At 34.4% G+C, this 14,835-nt stretch overlaps 1 protein-coding gene across 8 annotated transcripts in view; it reads left to right on the top strand.

Moving 5' to 3' along the window:
• The window catches only part of SOX5 (SRY-box transcription factor 5), a 1,038,078-nt gene that overhangs the window by 341,889 nt on the left and 681,354 nt on the right, over positions 1–14,835 (top strand). For all 8 annotated transcript variants that reach the window (XM_054445328.2, XM_054445330.2, XM_054445334.2 and 5 more), the window contains one exon: positions 8,879–8,953. The gene's annotated coding sequence lies outside the window, so the exon portion shown is untranslated. The remainder of the gene's footprint in view (positions 1–8,878; positions 8,954–14,835) is intronic.

Here is a 14,835-nt window from a genome sequence, read left to right as displayed (position 1 = left end):
TTAAGTCTATTCTTAACATAGCCCTGGAAATAAATAGGGACATTTTTGGTGGTCAAAAGACCAGGGCGGTTCTACTGGCATTTCATGGGCCCAGTTTAGAGACACTAAATGGCCTGCCATGTGCTTGGTGGCGGGGGGGGGGGGGGGGGACAAAGAGGAGCTGTCCACTCAGAATGCCAATAAAAACCTCATTGAGAAATATTGAACCAATTAAAACCTAAGTCACCTGATTTTCCACTTACGCTCAAACTTTCACATTGGCTTTTAGTTTTTCTAAGAACAAAAGCCAGTATCCTAACTATGGCCTACAAGTCCTTACACAACCCTTGCCTTCCCCCTGGCTTATCCCCCCTCACTTCCTATTACTCTTGCATTCGCTCACTCCATTGCAGCCATTCTGAAAATACACTATGCCGTCATGCTATTGACTCTGTATGAAAAGTTCTTTCCCCAATTTACACATCCCTCACCTCCTTACTCATATATCTTCTTTTCTAGTCACCCTGTTTAAAATTGCAGATCCCGCTCTCAGATTCTTATCTACAAACTTTTTGTCTCCAAAGCACTTATTGCTATTTAATACATTGTGTTGTATTCTTGTCTTTCTTTACTCACCAGACTGTAAGCTGCATGAGAGATTTTTGTCCGTCTTGTTCCCTGCTGTGATCACATTGCTTAGAATAGTATCTGGCGTATAGTAGGTGCTCAGTGGGCAGTTTTTGAGTGAATAAATTTAAACTTATAACAACCTTAGGTAGTATTGCATTAAGAAATGGAGATTTAAAAGCTGAAAGAGGCTAGTAGATTTGTCAAGAGACACTTAACTAGTAAAAAGAAGAATTTACACATGTTCTCATGAATACATTTATTCATCTACTAAGTATTTATTAAACTCTTATTTGAAGTCAGGCTCTGTTTTAAGTGTTGGAGGTAAAGCGATGAACAAAATAGACATGGTTATAAAACTAATTTTAGAGATGGCAAGTGCTATATCGGAAAGAAAGGAAAGGAAGAAGGAGGAGTGATGGCTGGGGTGGAGGAGGCCTTCATGTTTTGTATTGTTTTCACTATAACCTGACTAGCTCATTTCCATATTAGTAACAATTACTTTATTTAATGCATTAGCAAACACTTGAAAACAAAATGGGGAATTGATACACAGGCATAGTTTGAAGAGTTTGTGTGATATGTTGGGAAGAAAATGGATTTTGACATCAGGCCATCCTGAATTAAAATCTCAGCTCTGTCACATGTGACTATAGACAACTAAGTCCAACCCAGTATCCTCATTTGTTAAATGGAGTTAACCATGGGTACTTCATGGGGTAGTTGTGAAATCAAAAACCAGTGTAGATAAGGTGTCTAACATGAAGCACAGTAAGTCAATACATGTTTTCTTCAGACTTTTGGCTACTACATAGGAAGTGGAGTAAAATGTGATATAAATCCAAAGATAATGATAGTTTTCTGACTCTATAAGCTTGGTTATTCAATACCGTTTGGAGGAAACTTCATGTTTATATGATGAGCACTGCTGTTCAAAATGTTGCTTTTCTATTCTTAAGAGCAGGCAGAATGCTAGAAAAAGTTCTAGCAGGGATGCAATTAGATACTTCCAATTGGATGGGGTGCACCAGTAGAGATCTGTGTGCTGTGGTGGAAGACTGGGTATGAGGGGACTAGGTGCCAACTTAGAACCTTTGGAAACCTTTTTTTTTTTTGCCCCATTTAAATAATAATATATAACCTGTGTATGTTTTGTCACTTTATTTAATAGCCCTTTTATTATTAGGAAAGTTATAAAATTTCTTGGAGAAGTATTTAGAAAATATAGTTTAGCAAAAGAAGAAAGTAAAAAATCCCTGTAATTCTGAATTAGCACTGTAATATTGCGCATTTATACTTCAAATCATTTTTATATCATGTGTGAATGTGTGTGCATCATTGGTTATATAAAGTACAAATCCTCTGATTATTTCCCAAAGTTAATACTTTGGAACACTAATGTTTTGGAAGAAAATTAGTGTTATTTGATAAGTATTTATCTCAGTGGTTAACTATATAAATGCTATATCTACTTGATGATAATGATGATACTATATTCTATATCTAGTATAAATCATCTCACTTATTTTATCACTGGAAATTTCTACCTTGTAATTTTTCACATTATTTATTTATACACATTACAATATCTGCTGTTACCTCCTAACACACAGAATTCTTGTCTGATTAATCTACTTAACTTTCAAATAGGCAGGAAAAGAAAAACTATTAACATTAATTACTGAGTTTTGTAAGCCATTAGTTCAATTAATCATCACTTTAAAGATGAGGAAACTAAGTCTCAGAAAGGTTTTACCACCTATAATAAGTTGAGGCCTGAACTCAAGCTTACATCTGTGTGATCCCAAAGTACATGTTATTTTTCTCTCTCCATTCTGCCTTATCTTATATGCAATATCTTATAATAAGTGCTCAAGAACTTTTTGTTGAGTAAATGAACAGATGAATGGTTGGATGGTTTCTGTTCAACAAATCCCCAATTTAACTCAAAGCAATGTGCATGTACACTTTAGAGAAGGGATTGGAGCCTTATTTAAATTTCAGTAGCAGAAAATACACTTGAATAGTAAAATATGTTTTAACTAAACAGAGAGGTTAGACACTTAGGCGGTATAACTGGAATTGAGGCTGTTTAATCATATAACTCTTATGATCATGAAATTGGATAAATGTTAGTCCCTTAGGATATGTAGCCTCTTGAGTATTTCATTAAATGCATTCATATTAAAATTAAAGGTTAAATAGATAGAAGTGGGGAACTTCAATTTTATGTCGCTGAAATTTGATGTTTTTAGAAGTTTTAATTATTATGGAGACAAAATAGTTGTATGTTTTTAAGGCACATGTGATATGTTTATTTGAGCACACAATGTGTAATAATCACATCAGGGTCATTGGGATATCCATCAACTCAAACAATTATCATTTCTTTGTGTTAGGAACATTTCAATTCCACTCCTTTAGTTATCATGAAATATATAATGAATTATTGTGAGCTGTAGTCACCCTATTGTGCTACCAAACACTAGATCTTATTCTTTCTAACTGTATTTTTGAACCCTATTAATCATCCCCTTCTTATTCCCCCTCTTTCAAAATTTGATGTTTTTAAAGCAGATGTTTTCTCATGTATTTATCTATTTTGGTTTTGCAGCTAAAATTTTCTTTTATAACAGTCATTCTCAAATTGATAATTCAAAAATCTCTATGGTTTTAAAATTCTAAAATGTCTATGATTTCCAACTATTAACAAATTGTATTCTAAAAGTTGCCATACTTTGAGTTAAAAAATATTTCTACAGTCTAAGCCTTGATAAAGAAACAGTGACACTTGGATTGTATTACAATACTTGAGTACTGTTGAAAGACTAATCTCTGAAGACCAATTTAAAAGTAGAACGTCTTCCTATTACACATTTTATTATTACTTTTTAGCCATGGTATGCCATTAATGTTATGTATCAGGGAGTAATCTACATTTATTTTATATTATCTTAACATTGTTAGATTTTTCAAGGTAGATGTGTGTACTTTTTTTAAAAAAATGATAATGAGACTAAGTTAATGTGTTTTTGTTTCATAGTATGTAATTTTTAAAAGACTTGTTTGTTGAGTTACAATTTATGTACCATACACTTCATTCATTCCAAGTGTTTATGTCAATGTTTTTTAGTAAGTTCATGGATTATTCAGTATCACCACTACCCAATTTTAAAATATTTCCATCTGACAAAAAGAAGCTTTGCACTCGTTTTCACTCTCCATTACTCCTCCAGTGTTCCCCCATAACTCTAGGTAGCCATTGATCTGCTCTCTGTCTCTATAGATTAGCCTATTTTGGACATTTCTTATACTTAGAATTATACAATATATGGTCTTTTGTCACTGACTTATTTCACTTGATAAAATGTTTTTAAGATTCATCTGTGCTGTAATATGTATTGTATTCCTTTTTAAGGCTGAATAATATTTCACTGTAATGGATGTACCAAATTTTGTTTATTCATTTGTCAGCTAGTTAAAAAAATTTAGATTATTGATAACTTTTGACCATTATAAATAATGCTGCTATGAACATATGTATACACATTTTTGTGTGGACATAGGTTTTTATTTCTCTTGGGTATACACTTAGGAGTAGAATGGCTGGGTCATTTTGGTAACTCTATTTGTAAACTTCTAGGAATTGCAAACCACTTTCCATAGCAGCTGCAGCATTTCATATTTCCACCAGCAATCTGTGAGTGTTCCCACATCTCTATAGCCTCACCAGTGGTTGTAATTATCTATCTTGTTTTTATAGCCATCCTAGTGGATATATAGTGGCATGTCATTGTGACTTTGGTTTACATTTCTCTAATGGCTAATGATATTGAGCATCTTCTTTGTACATCTTCTCTAGTGAAATGTCTATCAGATCTTTTGCTCATTTTAAAATTAGTTATTTGACTTTTCATTATAGAGTTCTAAGAGTTCTTTATACATTCTGGATGTAAGTCAGTCCCTGGTCAAGTGTATCATTTGCAAATATTTTCTCCCATTCTGTAGGTTGTCTTTTCACTTTCTCGATAGTGTCCTTAGAAGCAGAAATGTTTTTAATTTTCATGTCCAATGTATCCGTTTATTTCTTTTGTTGCTTGACATATCTGTTGGTATTGTGTCTGACAACGCACTGCTAAACCCAAGGTCATGAATATTTACATTTTCTTCTAAGACTTTTATAGTTTAGTTTCTACATGTAGGTGTATGTCATCCATTTTGAGTTAATTCTTATTTATATATGAGATAAGGGTCCAGTTTAATTCTTTTGCATGTGGATATTTTGTTATCCCAGAATAATTTATTGAAGATTGTATTACGTTCTAACACTAATTCTCTTACATCAGCTGGGTGTCCTGTAGTTCAATTCAATCTGATGCTAACTATTTGCAGTTAACATCAGATCCTACAAATTCAAGGACAAGGTCCTCAACAAGACTGTCCTTACTTCAAAGGCCAACTGCAAGTGGGGTCCCCAAGCTACCCTTATTTCTGCTCGGCAGAATTGGCTACAAAATTGGGAGTTCCTAAGAACCCCTTTAAGGTTTGATAGTTCACTAGAACAACTTACCTATCTCACAAAAAGTGCTATACTTAACAATTGCCATTTTATTATAAAGGATTTAAATGAATAGCTGGATAAAGGGGTACACGGGATATGTCTGGAATAATCTGGAGCACAAGTTTCTGTCTTCATGGAGTTGGTTGCAACACCCTCCTGGTACAGCAATATGTTCACTATCCTGGAAGCAATTCAAGCCTCATGTTCGTAGTTTTTTTTATTTTTTAAGATGGAGTCTTGCTCTGTTGCTTAGGCTGGAGTGCAGTGGTGTGATCTCGGCTCACTGCAACCTCCGCTGCCCAGCTTAAAGTGATTTCCCTGCCTCAGCCTCCCGAATAGCTGGGATTATAGGCGTGCACCACCATGCCTAGCTAATTTTTGTATTTTTGGTAGAGATGGGGTTTTGCCATGTTGGCCAGGCTGGTCTTAAACTCCTGAACTTCAAGGTATCCACCCTCCTTCTTGCTCTCCCAAAGTGCTGGGATTACAGGCATGAGCCACCGCACCCGAGCTCATGTTCATAGTTTTTATTCAAGGTATTTATTACATAAGCATGTAATTGGCCATGTGACTAAACTCAATCTTCAGATCTTCTTCTTTCCCCAGAGGTAGGAGGGGACTGGAAATGCCATCACTCTAATTACATGGGAATTTTTTTTTTTTTTTTTTTTCTTTTTTTTTTTTTGAGGTGGAGTCGCGCTCTGTCACCCAGGCTGGAGTGCAGTGGCGCGACCTCGGCTCACTGCAAGCTCCGCCTCCCGGGTTCAAGCCATTCTCCTGCCCCAGCCTCCCGAGTAGCTGGGACTACAGGCGCCCGCCACCACGCCCGGCTAAATGTTTTGTATTTTTAGTAGACACGGGGTTTCACCATGTTAGCCAGGATGGTCTGGATCTCCTGACCTCGTGATCCCTCCGCCTTGGCCGCCCAAAGTGCTGGGATTACAGGCGTGAGCCACCGCCTCCGGCCGGGATTTTTTATTCTTTTGACAACCTCCCCCATCCTGTAGGCCATCTGTGGCAACAACCCTGTGCCACCTCATTAGCATAACAAAGGCACATCTATCACTCAGGGAATTTCAAGAATGTCTGAAACTCTGCCAGGAACCAGGGACAAAGACCAGATTTTAAAAAATATATTAATACTTATATGACAACTATTCTTCCTTCCATTGATTTGTCTGGGCAACCTTATCAGAAATCAACTAGCTACAAATGTATCAGTTTATTTCTGTACTCTCAATTCTGTGCCGTTAGATCTATATGTGTATCCTTATACCAGTACCACAATGTCTTAATTACTGTAGCTTTGTCATAAATTTTGAAGTTGGGAAGGATACATCTCCTAACTTTTTCTTTTTCTTTTTTTTTTTCAGGATCGATTTAGCTATTTTGGACTTTTTGTATGTCCATATGAATTTTAGGATCAGCTTGACAGTTTCTGTAAAAAAGCCAACTGGGATTTTGATAAGAGTTGTGTTCAATCTGTAGATTAATTAGGGAATATTATCATTTTAAGAATATTAAGTTTTCTCATCCATGAATGTGGGTTGTCTTTTCATTTTTTTAGATATTCTTTAATTTTTTTCAAAGATGTTTATAGTTTGTGATTCACAAGCCTTAGATTTCTAATGTTAAATTCATACCGAAGTATTTTATTCTTTCCATGCTATTATAAATGGAATTGTTACCTTCATATCATTTTCAGAATGTTCATTACTAGTGTGTAGAAATACAAATGATTTTTATATATTGATCAACTATCCTGCAACGTTACTGAACTTGTTCGTTAGCTCTTATAGTTTTAAAATTACTTCCTTAAGATTTTCTAAGTAAAAATAATAATGTTATCTTTCCAGCCTGGATGCCTTTTCTTTCTGTTTCTTATTTAGTGAACCTGTATGAAATCTCCAATAAAATGTTGAATAAAAGTGGTATGAACAAACATTCTTGTTCCTTATTTTAAGGAGAAAACAGTTAATGTTTTGCCATTAAGTATTATAGTGTAGATTTTTCATAGATGATCTTTACTAGGTTGAGGAAGTTTCCTTCTATTGCTAGTTTGTTTAATGTTTTGATGGTTTTAAAGCAGGGTGTTGGATTTTGTCAGATGCTTTTCAGCATCTATAGAGATATTGTATGATTTTTCCCTTTATTAATATGGTATGTTATGTTGTTTGATATTTATATGGTAAATCAACTTTGCATTCCTGGGATAAATCCTACTTGGTTATAGAGTGTAATTCTTTTTGCCATTTTATGTACTCTAAAAGAATCTAAATATTCCAAAATTATTTAGGCTCTTTAAAATGAAAAAGAATATAAATTAATAGAAGTTGCACAAGTCACCTGGTCTTAGATTACTTCTAAGTCTGCAGCTCTGGTATGTTAGACCAGTATTTCAGAAGTGAAATTCTGTTTTCCTGAAAGTACAATTTGAAGTATTGTCATTAAAATACTGACCTGCATAATCTGGTTGATAATATAGGACCAACCTAAGATAAAAAATTGATAAGCTTTTTATTTATACAATTTTAATAAGCTTGTTGCAAGATCCCACATATAATTAATAAATGCTTAAACATCTTGAAGTCATATAATGTAGTCATTTTGGTGGCCAAACCTTAAAAAGCAGACAATAGCTGATGAACTTCTCCATATAAAACATATTCAACAATCACAAATAAATAATAAAATCATAATAAAATAGCTATATGTATTGAAAACTTAGATATGGGGTTCGTGACAAGCTTATGAAGCCATTTTGTAGATTGGGAAAATAAGCCTCCAAGAGGTTAGATAAATTTGCACAAACATTCCTGGAAATCAATAATTAAATTCTGCTGTTATGACACTGCAGTCTGTCTCTGATAAAGTGACCACTTATAGAGTGTTTCTGTTTTTATTTTGTTCTTCCTATTGTTGGTATTTTTGCCTGGAAATTATTCAGTGGGTTTATGAAGTATTTATTCTTCTATAACTTAGTGTCCTAGTACAATGTAGCACCATGCTTTGCTAAATGCTTATGTATTGCATAAATTTTATTTCATAAATTTATACATATACATGTATTCCATAAATTTTGTTCTATAAATGTATACACATATGTATTCCATAAATTTCAGTGCCCATTAGAATGTTTTGCATAAAGTATTGTAGCTCTAAGTAATATTGCATTATATATATATTTTAAACTATCATGGACTATAAAAAATGGTTGTAATTGTCTCAGTAAAACTAGGCTTAGGATCACTTCAGGCTATACACACACACTTGTGTGAGTGAGTTCGTGCATCACACATGCATGCTCACATGGCTGAATTAATCATATGATGACTTTTAAGTGATTTAATTGATGGCTCCAAAATAATTAGTTCATATTTTTACATTTCAGTTGTCGCTGTATCTTGAAATGTCATTAATAAAAATTTTTTAGTTTTTCATTGATTTTTCATTCATTGGCCAGTAACTAGCACAGTTGTATGATTTTGATGTTGTTTTATGGCTATGAATCTGGTCTAGAAAAAAAATTATTATAATGAAATTACTTAATATTTTTTCCAACATTTTGCAATAGAAATCTCATTTAACTATCTTTATGATTTTCAGTTTTTTTATTTGAGTATTTGGAATTACTTTGATTTCTCACTTAATGTTTTCTTTCTTTGTTTCAATTTTTCTTTTCTTTTTTCTTTTTTTTTTTTTTTTTTTTAGCATTTCAAGAAATAGATAATATCAAGGACATCAGGACACCGGGAGTGGGAGAGATTGGACTGGGAGACTCAGCAGGTCAGGACATTTACATTACCATTTGCTGGTCATTGTTTTGCCATCAGTTTTACAATTCTCAAATCTCTTGTCACTTGCTTATTTCTTCCATGTGCTTGAGTTGTTCTCAGTTTGCAAATTATGAATAACACTCTAATAATGTAAGAAGCTGAGCATTTGGGTATCTTCCTTTTATAGTTTGAAGATGAAAATAATTAAAAAACTATCAAGAATAGAAAAAAAATCTTACGTAAGTTACATAGATGCCTGAATTTATATTTTTTCTGTATTTTTTCCTTGTATAAACTGTTTTGAAATGAAACTTCTTAATGACTTTCCCTTAATGACTTTTAAGAATCAAATTCTTAAAACATGTAGAATGTTAATAAATATGTAATTGTAGTGGGGGAGCACCCAGGTCATGAAAATCGAGTTTCTTCTCTTCTCTGCCATGTACTCTGTGCTGGGGTCCACCTCTAAAAGCTCTTGACACTCTTCAGAGTCAATCTGTTTGCCAACGCTAACAGTAACTACAGAATATTGACTACCATGTATGAAATGAGAGTTAATTAAATCAATTTCTATGTAAATAAAAGATCTCAATAGTCAAAGAGTCTCCTGGGAGCATTCAGCAGTCATTGTGCAAGGTTAGTTTTAGTCACATTTCTCAGTAAGCTAGAGCCACACTGGCCTTTGAAGTCCCCATTGCTATGAATGTGGCTAATGGCTGTGTGTTCATTCCTTGGTCCAGGGATGTGTTTTGGTTGTTTCAAGAATGCTCACAACTCTCACTATTATTGCTTAGTTATGAGTGAAGACTTGGTGGTCCTCTCCTTCCTTGTAAGCCCTCCTTCCTTGTAACCCCTCCCGTGTTACTGTTTCCACAGCTCCCCTGGAGTGTGTCTTAGCTCCTCCACATCCAGGTCTTCGTAGTACAACTACCAGTGGCTTTTTCAGTTTTCATTATACAGAGAGATAAATGTCTTTGTCCTTCAGTGTGATCAGATCTCTTCAATTAAAAAGACGTACACATAAAGGAACTAAGCTTAAAGTTATGCTATCTGGATGCTTCAGGGATTTTGTTATTTTTTAGCATGAACAATAGGACATTAGGGATTGGACAAATTTTTATTGGCATGTACCTTGAGAGAACACTGCTTACCAGCTTAAAGGGAAGATAAATTTCGAGTATATCTTCATGCAATGCATATGCTTAACTCTCTGCTTTTAGCTAAATTAGTTAAGAGTCCTGCAAAAAAGCTGTATTTAAAATGATACGCCAAAGTAAGTGTGTGTGCACTGATTCTTGCAGAGTTAAGAACCACTTTTCAATGATACTTTGATGAAGAATATTCTGATAATAAACATTCCCAAATTTTTAGTTTGCAAATATTATGGAAATAAACATTAAAACCAAATAAGTTGAAGCTAAATGTTGTGGGTGTTCTTGTCATCCAACAATTATATAAATATTGACCTTAAATTGAATACACTTGTTGTTTGACTTTTGCATGTTTGGAAGCAAAATGAAGAAGGAAGGGACAAACATCTCATAGATCCCTATAGTCTTATGAGATGGAAAGAAACTTGGTCCAGTCAACATATTTCACAAGCCTAAATTACTATCCTCTGTCACATGAAACATTAGTAACAGAACTAAATCTACGTTTCTTGGCATGATGCAGGTCTACTACATTATGCTACCTCACAGGTTATGGAACACAAATCATTCTGTATAATACATTGTGCACACACATAAAAGTACCATCATATTTGCCATTTTGCCAATTTATCATTTGATAAAGAATGTATTGGTACTAACACTTCACTTTGGATTATACTAATATTCAAAGAAATCAAGAACTTAAAAATGTTTTTGATAGAGTCATTTCCCTGGAGAAAAGTTTTCTGTTTAGCCAGATGAAATGAAAAGATGATTATCCATTCATTAATTCATTTATTCATACAAGGAAAATTCTTACTCTCCCAGAGCTTTCATTCCTATGGAAGAAAACATAAAGTGAAGATTTTGATGTGTATGTCAGTAGGGATAAGTACTAAGAAGAAAAATAAAGCAGGGATACTAGAGAACACTGAAAGACCACCTCAGATACACTGTCTAGGGAAAGGCTCTTTGATAAGGAGAGAATGGAATAGAGGACTGAATGGAGTCAGAGAATAATTTCAAAATGTGGGGGAAGAGAGGTACATTCAACAGGAAAAGCCAGTATGAAGAGTGTGCTTGGTGTGTTGAAGGAATGGCAAGGGCAGTGGCAGGAAGACAAGAGCAGACAAGTGAGAGATGACGCTATGGAGGGTGGGTGATGTTCATCATTTACAGCTTGGTAGACCATAATAGGACCTTGACTATTATTCTGAGGGAGATGGAGATCATTAAAGGAATCTTAGCAGATGAGGAGCATGTTATGGTTCATATGTTTCAAAGATCAGTCTCACTTACAAGTTGTGTACATCGTTTAGAAAATGTCACTTTATGGACAGAATCTAAATTATGAGTAAAAATAGACTTAATAATGATTAGGGCAACATTGTCTAATCAGGATATTGACTGATGATTGTGTTCAAGGGGCTAATGTTAGATAATACAGCTATGTTTTTTCTTTTGCATGTCTTTAATTTGCAGAATTCTTTGGAATTTGAATTATGGTTTTTGGCTTTGTGTAATAACATTGTTTTATAATAGGGACCTTAATGATAATGATATGTAATATTTAAAAATCATGTGCATTCAATTAGTTGCTTGGCACAGCTGAATTCCTCATTTGTTTGCCATTTATAATTTCAACCCAAACCACATAGCTTTCTATAAGTCCAGAAACAAGTCCTGAATTTTATCTCCTATTTGCAAGGGAAGATGTTTGAAAATTATGTAACTCTTTTATTATAATTATCCCAATCCATGAGACAATTTATGAGCAGGAAACATAGAGTAGTTAAAACAGATCAATTTAGTATGAATTAGCAGGCATGAATTCTGGAGGCAGCTCTGAAACTTACTAGCTGGGTGATTTGGCATCTTTGACCTCTGTTTGCCTCCTCCACGACCTATGGGAGAAGTGCAGTGTTGTTATTGCTGCAGTTCCTTCACATTTGTCAAGCCATTGTACAAGTATTAGGTAATAAAGAGAAAATGGGTGAATAAAGAGTTACTTACATTAGAAGTAACCATTTATAATACAAATGAGAAAATAAGGGCTATAGTTTCATGTAAATAACAGAAGATAACATCCATATTTATTTTCAGAAAATTATTAGGTGAAAGTAGATATTATTGATACTTGGAAGGAAGGATTATTTCTAAAAGTATCATTTCTATCATGTGAAGGATCAAAATAAATATTTAAAAAGTAATTTGGGAGGTGGGGAGTGCCTTCTAGCAATCTTGTGGCAGCAGTTTTCAATTGCTAAATAAGTATTTACCAAAAAGTTTTCACATTTCTAATCAATGCATTAGAAACTATTTAAAAACTCTACCTAAGTTATCTCGGCTTAGATTTTCGTGATTTGCCTATCCGAATATTCATGCAACAAAAATATATACATACATACCTGCTTATGAATATTTAATATTATTTTCCTAAAAATTATTATTCTAAATTCTTTCCTTTTCAGTCATAAGAATAAGAATCATTTTTATGATTAAACTGATAAATAAGGAAATTATTCTTTGACATTATTTTTTGGAGAGGGTATGCCTACTTCCACTTCACATATTCATCTAAGATTGTTTTTGAGTCTAGAGTGATTCCTGTCACTTTCTGCCACAGACAGTGGAGGAAATTCTCCACTCTGATAAGAGTTAGTTCCTCCACCTGTGCTTACCCATTGCCTGTTCAACAAACTTTGATTCTCTTCTCCAGTACCTTCAACTTCTTCTGCATTACTAGAAGCAAAATATTTAAACACGCTCAAATTTCTCATCTAAAAACAAATAAAAACTGTTTTTTAAATTTTACTTCTTCCTTTAGCTACCACTCCCTTCATATACAAATTTCCCTAAAGCCTTATCTTAAATTGCAGTCATTTTCTTTTCTCCTCCTCAATCCTCTACACTCTTCCACGTCTATCATGCCAGGTCTTGCTAAGATCATCAATAACCGTTATCATGCTAAATCCAAAAGGTATTTTTTAGTCATTGTCTTATTTCATCCTTAGTTTCATTCAGCTGCATGAATGACTTTCCAACCCTCACCCCCTTTTTTTGGTTGTTCTTGAAGGACTATCTTCCCTCTGCTTTTCACTTGGAAGTGAACCTGTCTTGTTCTCCACTGCATCCCTAACACACTATTTAAAGTGCTTTGCTAATATGTGCTGAATAAATTTGGTGTGAAGAGCTATAGCCAAATGAATACAATGTGAAATCCAGTGCCATAAAGGCTGCAACAGATCTACAAGGTGACAGTGTATAAGGCTTCATAGAAAAGAGAAAGTTTCACAGACAAGACAGTATTTGAGCTGGGCTTTAAAGGATGCATATGATTTTGCCCAGCAGAGATGTTGGACAGTGGGAAGATTGCCAAGGATATATTTAAAGCTCTGGTGTCTTATGTTCCTCTTGGGCTTGAGTTTGGATGCAACACAGGGGATACAAAAGGAAAATAGTGACTATAAAGGTAAGTTGGGTTCAAATAATAAGAAGACTTTGAATCTTATGCTAAGTGGTTTGTCCTAACTCCACAGGACTTGGGGAGTCATTAAAACTTTTTGTTTGTCTTGAGAAAGTAGGGTGATGATTAGGGCTGTGCGTTGGATTAATTAATTCTTATGACGTCACTCTGAGGCTGATTGATTTATAAACTGTATGGCTATAAGAAGGAAGACAGAATACTAATGCAATCATGAAGTAAGGGTTCAGGAAATTCAGGCATGAGGTGGTAACACCAGGGTGCAGATACAAGCAGAAATCTGAAGATGGATTCCATAGGGTTTGATGTCTTCCTAGAGTGCTAAGGGATCAATTTCAACTTTGAATAATGGAAATAAAGGCCATGCAATTCACAGATACAGGAAATCACAAAAAGCAGTTTGTTTTTATTGATTTATTCTTTTTTTAAATTTTTTGTCAGGGGGCATGAGTTGTTTTGAGAGTCTTTATATTTGAGTTACCAATATTGATATATTGAAGAAGTATTCCATGTTGGAGATTCTGGAACCTGGCATGAGAGTTGACGATGCAGCTGTATGAATTTAAACTTGATGCTGAAAGTTGCCTCCTTAGTGGAAGAAGGGCGATCTAGACTGAGGGGATAGCCTGCAAGACGAGGGTGCTTAATGCCATGTAGAATTTTGAAGATCACGTGGAATAGTGGAAATAAAAGAAACTCTCAAGTTTGAGTTGTAGCTTTGCTGCTTTACAAACTATATGGTCTTGAAGTAGCGTTTGGTTTGTTTATTCATTTATTTATCTTTAATATCTGCCCAGGGCCCTCCTGAGTGGTCTGCAAACAGTAAGCACTAAATGCAGGCTTTGTTGGCTCACTAGGATATAATCATTTCTACATTATGGATTTTTTTGAAGTATCAAAAGTTGTTTGTGTATTCATTCATTTATTCATTCATATATTCTTACTGAGTCTTACTCTGTGACAGGCACCCTTATTATATTGCCTGACTTCTCCTCCATCTCATTTCTTGGCTAGTATTTTCATTGGTTCAACTTGGTGATATTGTTCTCAGTTATAGGAAAAAGATTGATTGATTTAGATCTCATCCATCTATAGAGTCATGCCATTTACATCTCAGACTACATTTCTTCCGCCTCAAGTTGGTTGAGATAGCTCCAAAAGGAAGTGATGGCGAATGTTGCCTTTACTTTTACAATAACAGAAAAGAATCTTTCTGCTGATTTCATTTAGATGCTTATAGTAGAATATTTAACTCAC

Source organism: Pongo pygmaeus, chromosome 10 (assembly GCF_028885625.2).
Source record: "Pongo pygmaeus isolate AG05252 chromosome 10, NHGRI_mPonPyg2-v2.0_pri, whole genome shotgun sequence".
Lineage (NCBI taxonomy): Eukaryota > Metazoa > Chordata > Mammalia > Primates > Hominidae > Pongo > Pongo pygmaeus.
This window is presented reverse-complemented; position numbering and strand designations above follow the sequence as displayed.